The sequence below is a fragment of the Bubalus kerabau genome, chromosome 12, assembly GCF_029407905.1.
Source record: "Bubalus kerabau isolate K-KA32 ecotype Philippines breed swamp buffalo chromosome 12, PCC_UOA_SB_1v2, whole genome shotgun sequence".
In the NCBI taxonomy this organism is placed as follows: Eukaryota; Metazoa; Chordata; class Mammalia; order Artiodactyla; family Bovidae; genus Bubalus; species Bubalus kerabau.
The window spans coordinates 50,986,648-51,000,902 of record NC_073635.1 but is presented as its reverse complement, the minus strand read 5'-3'; the positions used below and the strand labels follow the sequence as shown (position 1 = coordinate 51,000,902).

The 14,255-nt window shown below is 39.8% G+C and overlaps 1 protein-coding gene across 3 annotated transcripts in view; it reads left to right on the top strand.

Moving 5' to 3' along the window:
• The window catches only part of TBC1D4 (TBC1 domain family member 4), a 215,469-nt gene that overhangs the window by 51,525 nt on the left and 149,689 nt on the right, over positions 1-14,255 (top strand). The gene's annotated exons all lie outside the window — the stretch shown is intronic.

The window sequence follows — 14,255 nt, the reverse complement described above, 5'->3', positions numbered from 1 at the left end:
GTCTTTTATAATCGATTGTTTAGAAGTGTTTAGGAAAGCTGTTCAAAGCCCATTGCAACCTCATTTCCCTTTTATTCTCTCTGGAACACCCCCAGAATTAGCTCAGCTTAAGCTTGCTATGGGTGTTTGTTTGCCAGTGTTCCCCAGGACCTGACTTTGAGTCCAGCCCATTTTAAGCCACAAGGCTTTGCTTCACCTTGTTTTTGAATGAGAACCAGCAAGGATTTTCTCAGTTACATCAACAGAATTGTGGGGAGTAGTGTGAGAAGGCAAGTTTGAGCAAACACACCCAGGGAAGGAACCCAGTTGGCCATATTAAAGGGAGGCGTGGGTGGACAGAGATGGGGTTGCTATGCCTTGAGGGAGCATGTGTTCGCATCTACTCAGATCAAATGGGATCAAACAGGAATGCAAGATTCGAAACAGAAACAGCCATCTGTGTGTATGATAAACATTTGGTAAGTTGTGATTTCTCCATCTGCCTCCTGATGAGCTGGGGTACTGGGCTGGTGTAAGACAACAACACTTCACAAGAAAAGCCCTTGTAATGACCTCTTTCCTAAATTCACATGGTGACTCTTTGATTCTACCTGGAAAAAAGATGGGGCTATAAGAAATAAAAGAGATTTGAAGTGTGTGCTTAGGTGAGGTGAGGGAACAAAGTAGAGAAATGGCTTCTTTAGTTTAGAATTCACAAAATCCCATTTATTTCATTTTGAAGCAATGAAACCACACGAAATTAAACTCCATTTGCAGACTAGGAAGTGTTCAGCCTTTAAAGACATGTGCGTTTCACAGTGAGAAAGGAATGTCTTCCAACTTAAAGTGTAATTTTTGTCATCTCTTCATCCAGATAATAAAGTGTTGTAATTTCCAGTTACAGAGTAAATCCGTGATAAGATATAGCTACAGATACTGTGAGAATGTTCCCTGTAAACTCAGATTCTCCACTGTCACATTCATTTGTTCTAATTTTATTTTCACCAGGGTGCTCACTCATAGAATAATGAATAAACTGTTCTGCTCAATCTTTGGAGATTTAGAGTGAAGTACCTTTAGCCAATATTGATCATTCTATATGAACTAAGACTAATTTTAGTTCTCCTCCTTCTCCATAAGGGTATTTTTGGGGAGTGAAAGTGAAAGTGAATGTGTTACTCGTTTCGTCATGTCCAACTCTTTGTGACCCCAAGAACTGTAGCCCACCAGGCTCCTCTGTCCATGGGATTGTCCAAGCAAGAATACTGGAGTGGATTGCCATTCCCTTCTCCAGGGGATCTTCCTCACCCAGGGATTGAACTTGGGTCTCCTGCATTACTGCAGGCAGATTCTGGTGTTACCATCTCAGCCGCCAGGAAAGCCCCATCTGGGGAAATTTATTGTATAGATTACAAGTTCTTCAGGATGACTCCATTCTCTGGGTTCTCAACCTGTGGTTTTTCAGGGATTGTCTTTGCATTTCACAGTTGTCTTAGTCCATTCAGGATGCTTTAACAAACATTTCATAGACTGGGTAGCTTAGAAATAACCAACCTTTTTCTTGCAATCTGGTCCCTGTTAAGTCCAAGATCAAGGTGGTGACAGATTCATTGTTGCCATTTCCTGGCTCATAGATGGCTGTCTTCTTACTATAACCTCCCATGGCAGAAGGGGTAAGGGACCTCCCTGGGGTATCTTCACACATGAGGGCAGAGCCTCATGAGGCCTAATCACTTCCCAGATACCATCATGTTGAAGGAGTAGGTTTCAACATATGAATTTGGAGAGGTCACCAGCATTCAGTTTTATAGCAAGTATATTAAGGTTCCCCCCCCACCCCATTTTTTCTGGTTTGGCCCAGAGATTTTCTTTTTTTCATTTTGAGAGCAGTTAACCATAAATAGATTTGGGGATCATTTAAATTGATAACTTTTATTTTACCAGGGATTTGCTTTGAAGTAAAATTGTCTAGACTTTCTTATCTGAGAAAACTATAAACTCCTGCGCATCGAAGTCCTGACAGATTGCATCACAGTTGTTTCTCCTTGAAGCCTTGGATGTGCAAGGTCAGACCAGAAGATCCTAAAAGTGCTGGGTTAAGCCTGGATCATTGTTTTATAAACACAGCCCAGAAGTTCTGTCCCATGGTAGGACCTTGGGTTTACTAACTGAGCTGTGCAACTGGATTCTTTTTTGTGATCAGGTGGAAGTAAGGTTTGCTTTCAGTGATGGAAAGGGAGGTTTGCTTTATCTTCTTATGGAAGATATCTTCCATAAGATAAGATACCTTATGGAAGGGGAGGTTTCCTTTATCTTCTCTGGGCTGTTGATTTCCATACTGACTTACTTTAAAGAGTAGGGTAAGACATTTATAAACTTGTAACTTTGTGTGCTATGTTACTTGAAAGAAAACATCATCAAACCTAAGGATATCATAGACAAGAAACAGTAATAGAAGAAATAGTAAGTAAGTAAGTAAGAAATAGTAAGTGATGATGACTTAGAAATCCCATATAAAATGTTAAAAGATATTGATTCTTTTTATTATGATACTTCACTGACTTTATAGATTCTTACTGCGCAGTGTGGTTTCCCTGAATCTATTTGCTCTACTCTTATACAATTTTCTTTAGACATTGGCATGGGATAACAATTTAGTAGTTGCTCAGGCATCAAAATTGGAGTATTTCTCTTTGACAGTCTGTCTTAATCTGCATTAACTCTAGAAAGAAATGAAAGTGGTAGCTAATATATTTGGATATGATTTTTAAAGCACCTTTTTATAAGTCGTGTCATATGAATCTTTCAACTGCCAGGTAAGTAGTCATGACGAATGTCTTATATCTCAGTTTTATAGATAGGAAAATAGATTTTGTCTGAGAGTTAAATTTCATGCTGGAGATCACACAGCAGCTTCAGTGATAGAGTTGAGATTAGGACACAGAATTCTTGCTTGGCTTCATTTTTTTCTTTCAATCACTGATGTTCCCTCTACAATGGAGACTATTCATTTTATAGAAAGATATTCAAGGTTACCATAAATTGCTATATAGGATTTCTTTAAATAACCAATTTCCATAAACATTGATAACTTGATATATTGATGTTTGATTAATAGGGTGATGGAATTATTTTCACATTGGAGTTTTAAAGGCAGTGTTGATGGCATGATCAATCTTGAGGTTTGTAGTGAAAATGTGTACCCTTTCTTAAGTAGGACCTCCCCACTCAATCTGCTTTAAAGATTTTTACCTAATGAATGAAGTGACCAGGGGATAGTGGTAGGAATCCTGATGCAGGATTGTAGAATTCTGGTGTGGCATCTGTAATTGCTGTATAGCTTTAGAATTGCATTGTTCCACCTTAAAAGAGTTGTCTCTGAAATCTTTCCCTTGACCACCTCATTTGTTCATTTACTGATCACTTTAAAAGACATTTAATTTTTTTAATCTGGTAATTCCTCCAATCAATTTTGTATTTTCTCTTAGGCTTATTTGTTAAAAAAAAAAGGGGGGGGGACTTTCTTAGTTTCTTTTAAAAATTTTATATTATTTGGGTATTGTTGGTTTACAATGTTATATTCATTTCTGCTGTAGAGCAGAGTAGTTCAGTTATACATACACACACACACACACACACACACACACATATATATTCTTCTTCATATTCTTTTCCATTATGGTTCATCACAGGATATTGAATACAGCTCCCTGTGTGATACAGTGAGACCTTGTTGTTTATCCATTCTATATATAATAGTTTGTGTCTGCTAATCTCAAGCTCCCAATCCATCCCTTCCCCACCCCACTTCCCTTGGCAACTGCAAGTCTGTTCTCTATGTCTGTTACTCTGTCTCATAGATAAGTTCAGTTGTGTCATATTTTAGATTCCACGTATAAATGCTGTCATGTGGCATTTGTCTTTCTCTTTCTGACTTACTTCACCTAGTATGATAATTTTCTCTTGAGACTGTCCTTTTTAGTTATTATAGAGTTCCTCTTCAGACTATGTAAAACAATAATTAATATTTTAGGTTGCTCAGAATACTCTTAGATTACTATTAATTAAATTTTACAACCATGAATGTCATACTTATGGTTAGTGAGCCCTCCTGGAAAAGTCACAAAATACCTCAGTTTCAAGAATTGAATTTTTATCACCAGACAGATAATTTAAACAAAAGTAATACTTAAGAATATGTATCAAAATTTTATTGTCCTCAAACATTTCAATTTGCTTTAATTTTGCACTGTTATAGTTTCTGATATATTCTATATATGTTTTATTAAGATGAAAAATGGTATTAGAAAATGAGCATTGGCCATTGAACAGAATAAGAATGATTAGATTTTATGTCTTGTGTACAGTTTTTGTAGAAACCAGTCTAAATTCTTGGGCACAGTGAAATGGAACCAATTCTTCATTGGCCAAAAGGTGAAAAAACCAAAAAAAGACATTTACAGCCAGTAGCAAAAGGGAACCTGCCAGTGGAGAGCTGGCATTTGAAGAGGACGCATCTTCATTCAGCTGTCTGGAATCAAATCCAGGTCTCCCACATTGCAGGAGGATTCTCTACCATCTGAACCACCAGGGAAGCCCTAATTGATAATAAATATTATGTAAATTGGCTTCCTAATTTATAGGAAGCTAGTGGCTCTGGCTTGCTAGGTGGCACTAGTGGTAAAGAATCTGCCAGCAAGTGCAGGAGACATAAGAGGCATGGGTTTGATCCCTGGGTGTGAAAGATCCCCTGGAGGAGGGCATGGGAACCCACTCCAGTATTCTTGCCTGGAGAATGTCATGGACAGAGGAGCCTGGTGGGCTCCAGTCCATAGGGTCACAAAGAGTCCAACGTGACTGAGGTGACTTAGCACAGCACAGCATTATATAGATTATAGGAATGCAATATAGTGCTTTGCAGTTTTTAAAGGTTATACTCCATTTATAGTTATTATAAAATGTTGGCTATATTCCCATTGCTGTACAATATATCCTGTAGCTTGTTTTATTTATGCATAGTAGTTTTATTTATGCATAGTACTTCTTAATCTCTTACACCTATTTTGCCCCTCCTCTCTTCCCTCTCCCCACTAGTAACTACTGGTTTGTTCTCTATATCTCTGAGTTTGCTTGTTTTTAGTTCTAGCCACTAGTTTATTTTATTTTATTTTTTTTTATATTCCACATATAAGTGATATCATACATATTTATCTTTCTCTGTCTGATTTATTTCACTTAGAATAATACCATCAGTTCCATCCATGTTACTGCAAATGGCAGTATTTCATTCTGTTTTATGACTGGTAATATTCCACTGCATATATGTACTTAATCTTTATCCATTCATCTGTTGATTGACACTTAGGTTGCTTTTATACGTTGGCTTCTATGAACTATTTTTGAAATAGTATTTTTGTTTTTTATGGATATATGCGCAGGAGTGGAATTGCTGGATCATATGGTACTTCTATTTTTAGTTTTTTGAGAAGCCTCCATGCTGTTAGACACAGTGGTTGTACCAGTTTACATTCCCACCAACAGTGTAGGAGGGTTTTCAATTCTCCACATCCTCACCAACATTTGCTATTTGTGTTCTTTATTCCATGTGATGGTACATGATGAAATGGTGAAATAATATAAAGATGTATGCATATCTGCTCTTTTCCATCCATGACCTTTGATAATGGACATTATAATATGAATAAATGTCTTATGCCTCTTTGCACTGTTTTCCTCTATGTTTATGCATTTATATGTGCATTCCTGTTCCTAAGCATGCATCCACACACATGCAAAGGCACACAAAATGCTAAGTTTGAGCAAATTACTGCTGTGATATTTTTGATATTCACAAACTATGAATAGGGACTTGATGTCTGTTATAGGCTTGATCCTTTTTCTCAGTTCAGTCGCTCATCGTGTCCGACTCTTTGTGACCTGATGGACTGCAGCACGCCAGGCTTCGCTGTCCATCACCAACTCCCAGAGCTTGCTTAAACTCATGTCCATTGAGTCCGTGATGCCATCCAACCATCTCATCCTCTGTCATCCCCTTCTCCTCCTGCTTTCAATCTTTTCCAGCATCAGGGTCTTTTTCAATGAGTCATGTCTTTGCATCAGGTGGCCAAAGTATTGGAGTTTCAGCTTCAGCATCAGTCCTTCCGATGAATATTCAGAACTGATTTCCTTTAGGATTGACTGATTTGGTCTCCTTTCAGTCCAAGGGACTCTCAAGAGTCTTCTCCAACACCACAGTTCAAAGTCATCTATTCTTTGGCTCTCAGCTTTCTTTATGGTCCAACTCTCACATCCATACATGACTACTGGAAAAACCATAGCTTTGACTAGATGTACCTTTGTTGGCAAAGTAATATCTCTGCTTTTTAATATGCTGTCTAGGTTGGTCATAGCTTTTCTTCCAAGAAGCAAGTGTCTTTTAATTTCATGGCTGCAGTCACCATCTAGAGTGATTTTGGAGCCTACCCCAAAATGAAGTCTTTCACTGTTTCCATTGTTTTCCCATCTATTTGCCATGAAGTGATGGGACTTGATGCCATGATCTTAGTTCTGAAAGTTGAATTTTAAGCCAACTTTTTTGCTCTCCTCTTTCACTTTCATCAAGAGACTTTTTAGTTCTTCTTTGCTTTCTGAATAAGGGTGGTATCATCTGCATATCTGAGCTCGTTGATATTTCTCCCAGCAATCTTGATTCCAGCTTGTGGTTCATCCAGCCTGGCATTTTGCATGATATACTCTGCATATAACTTAAATAAGAAGGGTGACAATATACAACCTTGATGTACTCTTTTCCTGATTTGGAACCAGTTTGCTATTCCATGTCCAGTTCTAACTTTTGCTTCTTGACCTGCATACAGATTTCTCAGGAGGCAGGTCAGGTGGTCTCATATTCCCATCTCTTTAAGAAATTTCCACCATTTTTTGTGATCCATGTAGTCAAAGGCTTTGGCGTAGTCAATAAAGCAGAAGTAGATGTTTTTCTGGAACTCTTTCACTTTTTCAATGATCCAAAGGATGTTAGCAATTTGATTTCTGGTTCCTCTGCCTTTTCTAAATCCAGCTTGAACATCTGGAATTTCACAGTTCACATACTGTTGAAGTCTGGCTTGGAGAATTTTGAGCATTATTTTGCTAGTGCATGAGATGAATGCAATTGTGTGGTAGTTTGAACATTCTTTGGCATTGCCTTTCTTTGGGATTGGAGTGAAAACTGACCTTTTCCAGTCCTATCGCCACTGCTGAGTTTTCCAAATTTGCTGGCATATTGAGTGCAGCATTTTTCACAGCATCGTCTTTTAGGATTTGAAATAGCTCAACTGGAATTCCATCACCTCCACTAGCTTTGTTCATAGTGATGCTTCCTAAGGCCCAAATGATTTTGCATTCCAGGATGCCTGGCTCTAGGTGAGTGATCACACTATTGTGGTTATCTGGGTCATAAAGTTTTTTTTGTACAGTTCTTCTGTGTATTCTTGCCAACTCTTCTTAATATCTTTTACTTCTGTGAGGTCCATACTATTTCTGCCCTTTATTGTTCTCATCTTTGCATGAAATGTTCCCTTGTTATCACTAATTTTCTTGAAGAGATCTCTGATCTTTCCCATTCTATTGTTTTCCTCTATTTCTCTGCATCAATCACTAAGGAAGGCTTTCTTATCTCTCCTTGCTGTTCTTTTGGACTCTGCATTCAAATGTCTATATGTTTCCTTTTCTCCTTTGCTTTTCGCTTCTCTTCTTTTCTCAGCTATTTGTAAGGCCTCCTCAGACGATCATTTTGCCTTTTTGCATTTCTTTTTCTTGGGGATGGTCTTGATCCCTGCCTCCTATACAGTGTCAGGAACCTCCGTCCATAGTTCTTAAGGCACTCTGTCTGTCAGATCTAATCCCTTGAATCTATTTGTCACTTCCTCTGTATAATCATAAGATTATACATTTGATTTGGGTCATACCTAAATGGTATGGTGGTTTTCCCCACTTTCTTCAATTTAAGTCTGAATTTTGCAGTAAGTAGTTCATGATCTGAGCTACAGTCAGCTCCCGGTCTTGTTTCTGCTGACTTTATAGAGCTTCTCCATCTTTGGCTGCAAAGAATATAATCAGTCTGATTTCAGTATTGACCATCTGGTGATGTTCATGTGTACAGTCTTCTCTTGTGTTGTTGGAAGAGAGTGTTTACAAATACCAGTGTGTTCTCTTGGCAAAACTCTGTTAGTTTCTGACCTACTTCGTTTTGTACTCCAAGGCCAAATTTGTCTGTTACTCTAGGTAGCTCTTAACTTCCTACTTTTGCATTTCAGTCCCCTATAATGAAGAGGACATCTTTTTTGCATGTTAGTTCTATAAGGTCTTGTAGGTCTTCATAGAACCGTTCAACTTCAGCTTCTTCAGCATTCCTGGTTGGGGCATAGACTTGGATTACTGTGATATAGAATGGTTTGCCTTGGAAACAAACAGAGATCAGTCTGTCATTTTTGAGATTGCACCCAAGTACTGCATTTTGAACTCTTTTGTTGACTATGATGGCTACTCCATTTCTTCTAAGGGATTCTTCCCTCAGTAGTAGATATAATGGTCATCTGAGTTAAATTCACCCATTCCAGTCCATTTTAGTTCCTAAAATGTTGATGTTCACTCTTGCCATCTCCTGTTTGGCCACTTCCAATTTGCCTTGATTCATGGACCTAACATTCTAGGTTCCTATGCAATATTGCTCTTTACAGCATTGGGCTTTACTTCCATCACCAGTCACATCCACAACTAGGCGTTGTTTTTGCTTTGGCTCCATCTCTTCATTCTTTCTGGTGTTGTTTCTCCACTCTTCTCCAGTAGCATATTGGGCACCTACTGGCCTGGGGTGTTCATCTTTCAGTGTCATCTCTTTTTGCCTTTTCATACTGTTCATGGGGTTCTCAAGGCAAGAATGCTGAAGTGGTTTGCCATTCCTTTCTCCAGTGGACCACATTTTGTCAGAACTCTCCACCATGATCCGTCCATCTTGGGTGGCCCTACACGGCATGGCTCATAGTTTCATTGAATTAGATAATGCTGTGGTCCATGTGTTCACTTTGATTAGTTTTCTGTGATTGTAGTTTTCATTATGCCTGCCCTCTGAGGGATAAGGATAAGGGGCTAATGGAAGCTTCCTGATGGGAGAGACCGGGGAAACTGGGTCTTGTTCTGATGGGCAGGGCCATGCTCAGTAAATCTTTAATCCAATTTTCTGTTGATGGGCGGGGCTGTGTTCCCTCCCTGCTGTTTGACCAGAGACCAAAGTATGGTGGAGGTAATGAAGACAGTGGCGACCTCCTTCAAAAGGTCCTATGCTCGCACTATCACACTCAGCGCCTCCGACCCTGTAGCAGGCCACCGCAGACCCATGCCTCCACCGGAGACTCTGGGACACTCACGGGCAAGTCTGGGTCAGTCTCTTGTGGGGTCACTTCTCTTTTCTCCTGGGTCCTGGTGTGCACAAGGTTTGTGCCCTCCAAGATTCTGTTTCCCCAGTCCCGTGGAAGTTCTGTAATCAAATCCCACTGGCCTCCAAAGTCAAATTCCCTGGGGGTTCTCAGTCCCTTTGCCAGACCCCCAGGTTGGGAAATCTGTTGTGGGTCCTAGAACTTTCTTAACAGTGCAAGAATTTGTTTGGTATAATTGTTCTGCAGTTGATGGGTCATCTGCTCGGCAGTTCTATGGTGGGATTAATGGTGACCTCCTCCATGAGGGCTTATGCCACACCCAGGACTGCTGCACCCAGAGTCCCTGCCCTTGCGGCAGGCCACTGCTGACCCGTACCTCCACAAGAGACACTCAAGCACTCAAAGACAGGTCTGGCTCAGTCTCTGTTGGGTCTTCTGTGTGCACAAGGTTTTGTTTGAGCCCTCCGAGCGTCTCTGGCAAGTATGGGGTTTGATTCTAAACATGATTTTGCCCCTTCTACCATCTTGCTGGGGTTTCTCCTGTGCCCTTGGATATGGGGTATCTTTTTTTTTTTGGTGGGAATCCAACATTCTCCTGTTGATGGTTGTTCAGCAGTGAGTTGTAATTTCAGAGTTCTTGCAGGAGAAGATACCTGGCCTCCTCTTCATCTTTCCACTGGCAAGCAAATTGTGCAAACCCCTCAGAATATGACTTCACCCTTTTCTTTATGCCAGTTCTCTCCAAAGCTCTGAGAATCGGGGTGGGAATGAAACAGAGTGAGATCTTGTGGGACTCTTCAGGTACAAATCCTTTCTGTGTCCCCCTTCTTATTTGCAGGAAAAAGACTTCAGCCTCCTTAACCTTCCTTGAGTTCCTTTTTCTAGTGGGTGATTTTATGATATGAAGGCATGGTGTGGTAGTTTTACTTTCTCATTGATGCTTAAGAATGAAAAGCCAAAAACTTTCTCACGCAAATCTAGGATTGTCACCACTTTGACTCCATGCAAGGAGATCCAACCAGTCCATTCTGAAGGAGATCAGCCCTGGGATTTCTTTGGAAGGAATGATGCTAAAGCTGAAACTCCAGTACTTTGGCCACCTCATGCAAAGAGTTGACTCATTGGAAAAGACTCTGATGCTGGGAGGGATTGAGGGCAGGAGGAGAAGGGGATGACAGAGGGTGAGATGGCTGGATGGCATCACTGACTTGATGGACGTGAGTCTGAGTGAACTCCGGGAGCTGGTGATGGACAGGGAGGCCTGGTGTGCTGCAATTCATGGGGTCGCAAAGAGTCGGACACGACTGAGCGACTGAACTGAACTGAATGGTAATCTGGACATGTAGTATGAGAGATTTTGTGATAGGTGATTCAGCAGTGGCAGTTTCCACAGTTAATGTATTCTTTAGGACGCTTCGGTTTTTAGCTAGTGGGGCACAGATCATCATTGTTTTTCTTAAAGTTAGCCACTAAAGACCAAAGCTGTAATGGTTGGAAATACGGGAGCCCTAGGAAATGTGTGATGAAAAGGGTCTCAGTGATAATTTGTGTTCTCCTATTTACTTCTCTTTCCATCTGCCCTGTGGATGTTTGTGACAGGCTCTGTTCCAAGAAGGCAAAGGCATTGTAATACTGCTTCCTGTGCTGTATGATTCCATTTCAGAGTGAACCAATGAACTCATTCAGGGAACTGTGTCTCCAAAATTACTTTGGAATAAAATTGTTTCTCATTTGCCTATTATATTTTTGTTCCTGTGCTGTTCAGTCTTTGATTCTATACACAGAGTGACTTACTAAGAATATTAGTTTTCTTTATAAGAGTTAAATGCAATGGTTATACATTAATTCCTGACTTTTTTTTTTAAAGAAAACTCTCTTATAGATTCAGATCAGTAAACAGCATTCCAGTTTTCCAATAGTTGTTATTATATATATGATTTTAAAAAGTAAGGGTAGAGTAGAAACGTGCTGGATGGATATGCAAAACACATGACAGATTCCTAGGTAAATTCTCAAATTTTCCTCCTTAAAAAGTCTGATTTGGTAGTTAACATCAGATCTTAGTGTAGAATGCTACAAAACAGATGTATGTTTCAGATCTGTCTCTTGGGAGAAGCTTTTACACTGTAAAGTGTGAGTTTTGCTTGTTTTCCTCCTTGTCCTCCACCCCCCCACACCCCGCAAAACCCTCCCAGTTCAGTTCAATTCAGTTCAGTTGCTCAGTCGTGTCCGACTCTTTGCGACCCCATGAATCGCAGCACGCCAGGCCTCCCTGTCCATCACCAACTCCCGGAGTTCACTCAGACTCACGTCCATCGAGTCCGTGTTGCCATCCAGCCATCTCATCCTCTGTCGTCCCCTTCTCCTCCTGCTCCCAATCCCTCCCAGCATCAGAGTCTTTTCCAATGAGTCAACTCTTCGCATGAGGTGGCCAAAGTACTGGAGTTTCAGCTTTAGCATCATCCCTTCCAAAGAAATCCCAGGGCTGATCTCCTCTAGGATGGACTGGTTGGATCTCCTTGCAGTCCAAAGGACTCTCAAGAGTCTTCTCCAACACCACAGTTCAAAAGCATCAATTCTTCGGCGCTCAGCTTTCTTCACAATCCAACTCTCACATCCATACATGACCACCGGAAAAACCATAGCCTTGACTAGACAGACCTTTGTTGGCAAAGTAATGTCTCTGCTTTTGAATATGCTATCTAGGTTGGTCATAACTTTCCTTCCAAGGAGTAATCGTCTTTTAATTTCATGGCTGCAGTCACCATCTGCAGTGATTTTGGAGCCCCCCAAAATAAAGTCTGACACTGTTTCCACTGTTTCCCCATCTATTTCCCATGAAGTGATGGGACCAGATACCATGATCTTCGTTTTCTGAATGTTGAGCTTTAAGCCAACTTTTTCACTCTCCACTTTCACTTTCATCAAGAGGCTTTTGAGTTCCTCTTCACTTTCTGCCATAAGGATGGTGTCATCTGCATATCTGAGGTTATTGATATTTCTCCCAGCAATCTTGATTCCAGCTTGTGCTTCTTCCAGTCCAGCGTTTCTCATGAGGTACTATGCATATAAGTTAAATAAGCAGGGTGACAATATAAACCCTCCCAAACTATAATAAACAGTACTGAGGTACTCCTTTAATAAAGGCTGCATTTTAGCAATCCTTGGTTTTTATACCTATAGAGAATACCAAGTATTAAAAACCAAGTTTTATGTTATTTGCTTCCTGACTTTATTTTTGTGGTTCATACTTTTGTTCAGCTCTTTTTCCTATTGCTAAAGAAGGAAATGGCAACCCACTCCATTATTCTTGCCTGGAAAATCCCATGGATGGAGGAGCCTGGTGGGCTACAGTCCATGTGATCACAAAGAGTCAGACACGACTAAGTGACTAACACACACACAAACTATTAGGAGTGCATTCTAAGTTACTTCAAAACTATCAGGGGGGTGTTTACCAAAGTGCATCAGCAATTGATGAACAGTTCACAGAATGAATTATTAGGAGAAACATAATTTAGCATTTTCTTTTTGCTCTTCTAAGCAACAGAAAGTTATTTGAATTGTGAATAAAGCACTGTTGTAAATGCTGTAGTGGATGCAAAGATGAATGAGACCAGTGGTCCCACCCCTTACGTGATCATCAAGTCTGGAGGAGAGTGATGTTTGTGAGTAATTTGAGAAGGTGAATGTGGGAGTAAGGGCAAGTGCCCATGAGGTCTCTGTGCGGCAGGGGCCAGGCTTAAGCCTCAAGAGTGCGTGACAGCAGTGTGAGGCTGATGGGCTACTTTGAAAGATTTGTCTTAGTAATGTTGATACACATGGTACTTCAAAGTTAGTGTTTTGCCGATGTTCACTCTTTATCCTTTTGTTTAAAGACTTTTGATTTGGGGATGTTTCCCCGTTCATGTAGTTTTTGGACAATCAAAAGCCTTTTGTGGTTATTACCAGACACGGGGTTGAGCAAGACTGCTTTCAAGTCTGTGTAGACATTTGTTCCATGAGGTAAGAACTTGAGCCAGGGGCTGAGTAGTTTCTAGAATCTCAACTAGTGTTGCTCGGAAATAGATTTAAATTTGAGGTGACAAAGAAAAGCATTATTTGATTTATATGTGTTTATTCTAATATGTCTAGAATCACAGGGTTAGCAGTAGCCAAACATAACAAACAAAAAGCTTAACCTCCACTCAGTTGTTAGCTGTATGCCTGATGCTTCTTGTGAAATCATTTAGTGACAGGAATCAATCACTGTGTTAGTTTTGAAAAAATAACTTGCCTTAAGCATTATCTAAAATAATTAAAAAAAAAAAATAAAATAAAATAATTTTTAAAAGGTCGTTGTGAAAAAGCCAATATAATTAAAAGATTTAAAATTCATTAAATGACTGTGTTCTTGGATCAATGTTTTATAATTAAAAAAATTAATTTATATTGAGAGAGAATAAAACCTGTGGTATAAAAATTAAGTAAAGACCTGCTCCCAAAGGAATTATACTAGAAAAGTCTTAAAATGGAGACTGAGCAGAAGTAGCTATGGCGTTACTAGATCATGTAAGTTTTTGTTTATGGTCTCACAGAGAAACCTTCCTTCCCCAGCCTTCAGTACCTAGAATTGTAAATAGTGTCTGGAATTGATTGATGTCTTCACCTGCTTGGGTTTATTCCCCCTCCAACTTGGTTATTCAATTTCCTTTCTTTTTTACAGCTTCATTGCCTTTTTATATATTTATTTTTTTAATTTGAAAAGAAAACCCTCTCTCTTTTATAAATTTTAGCAAGTTACTAGTCCTAACAAATCACCTCTTGTTTAAAACAGTGTTTCCTTGTGTTCTTACTGCTGTA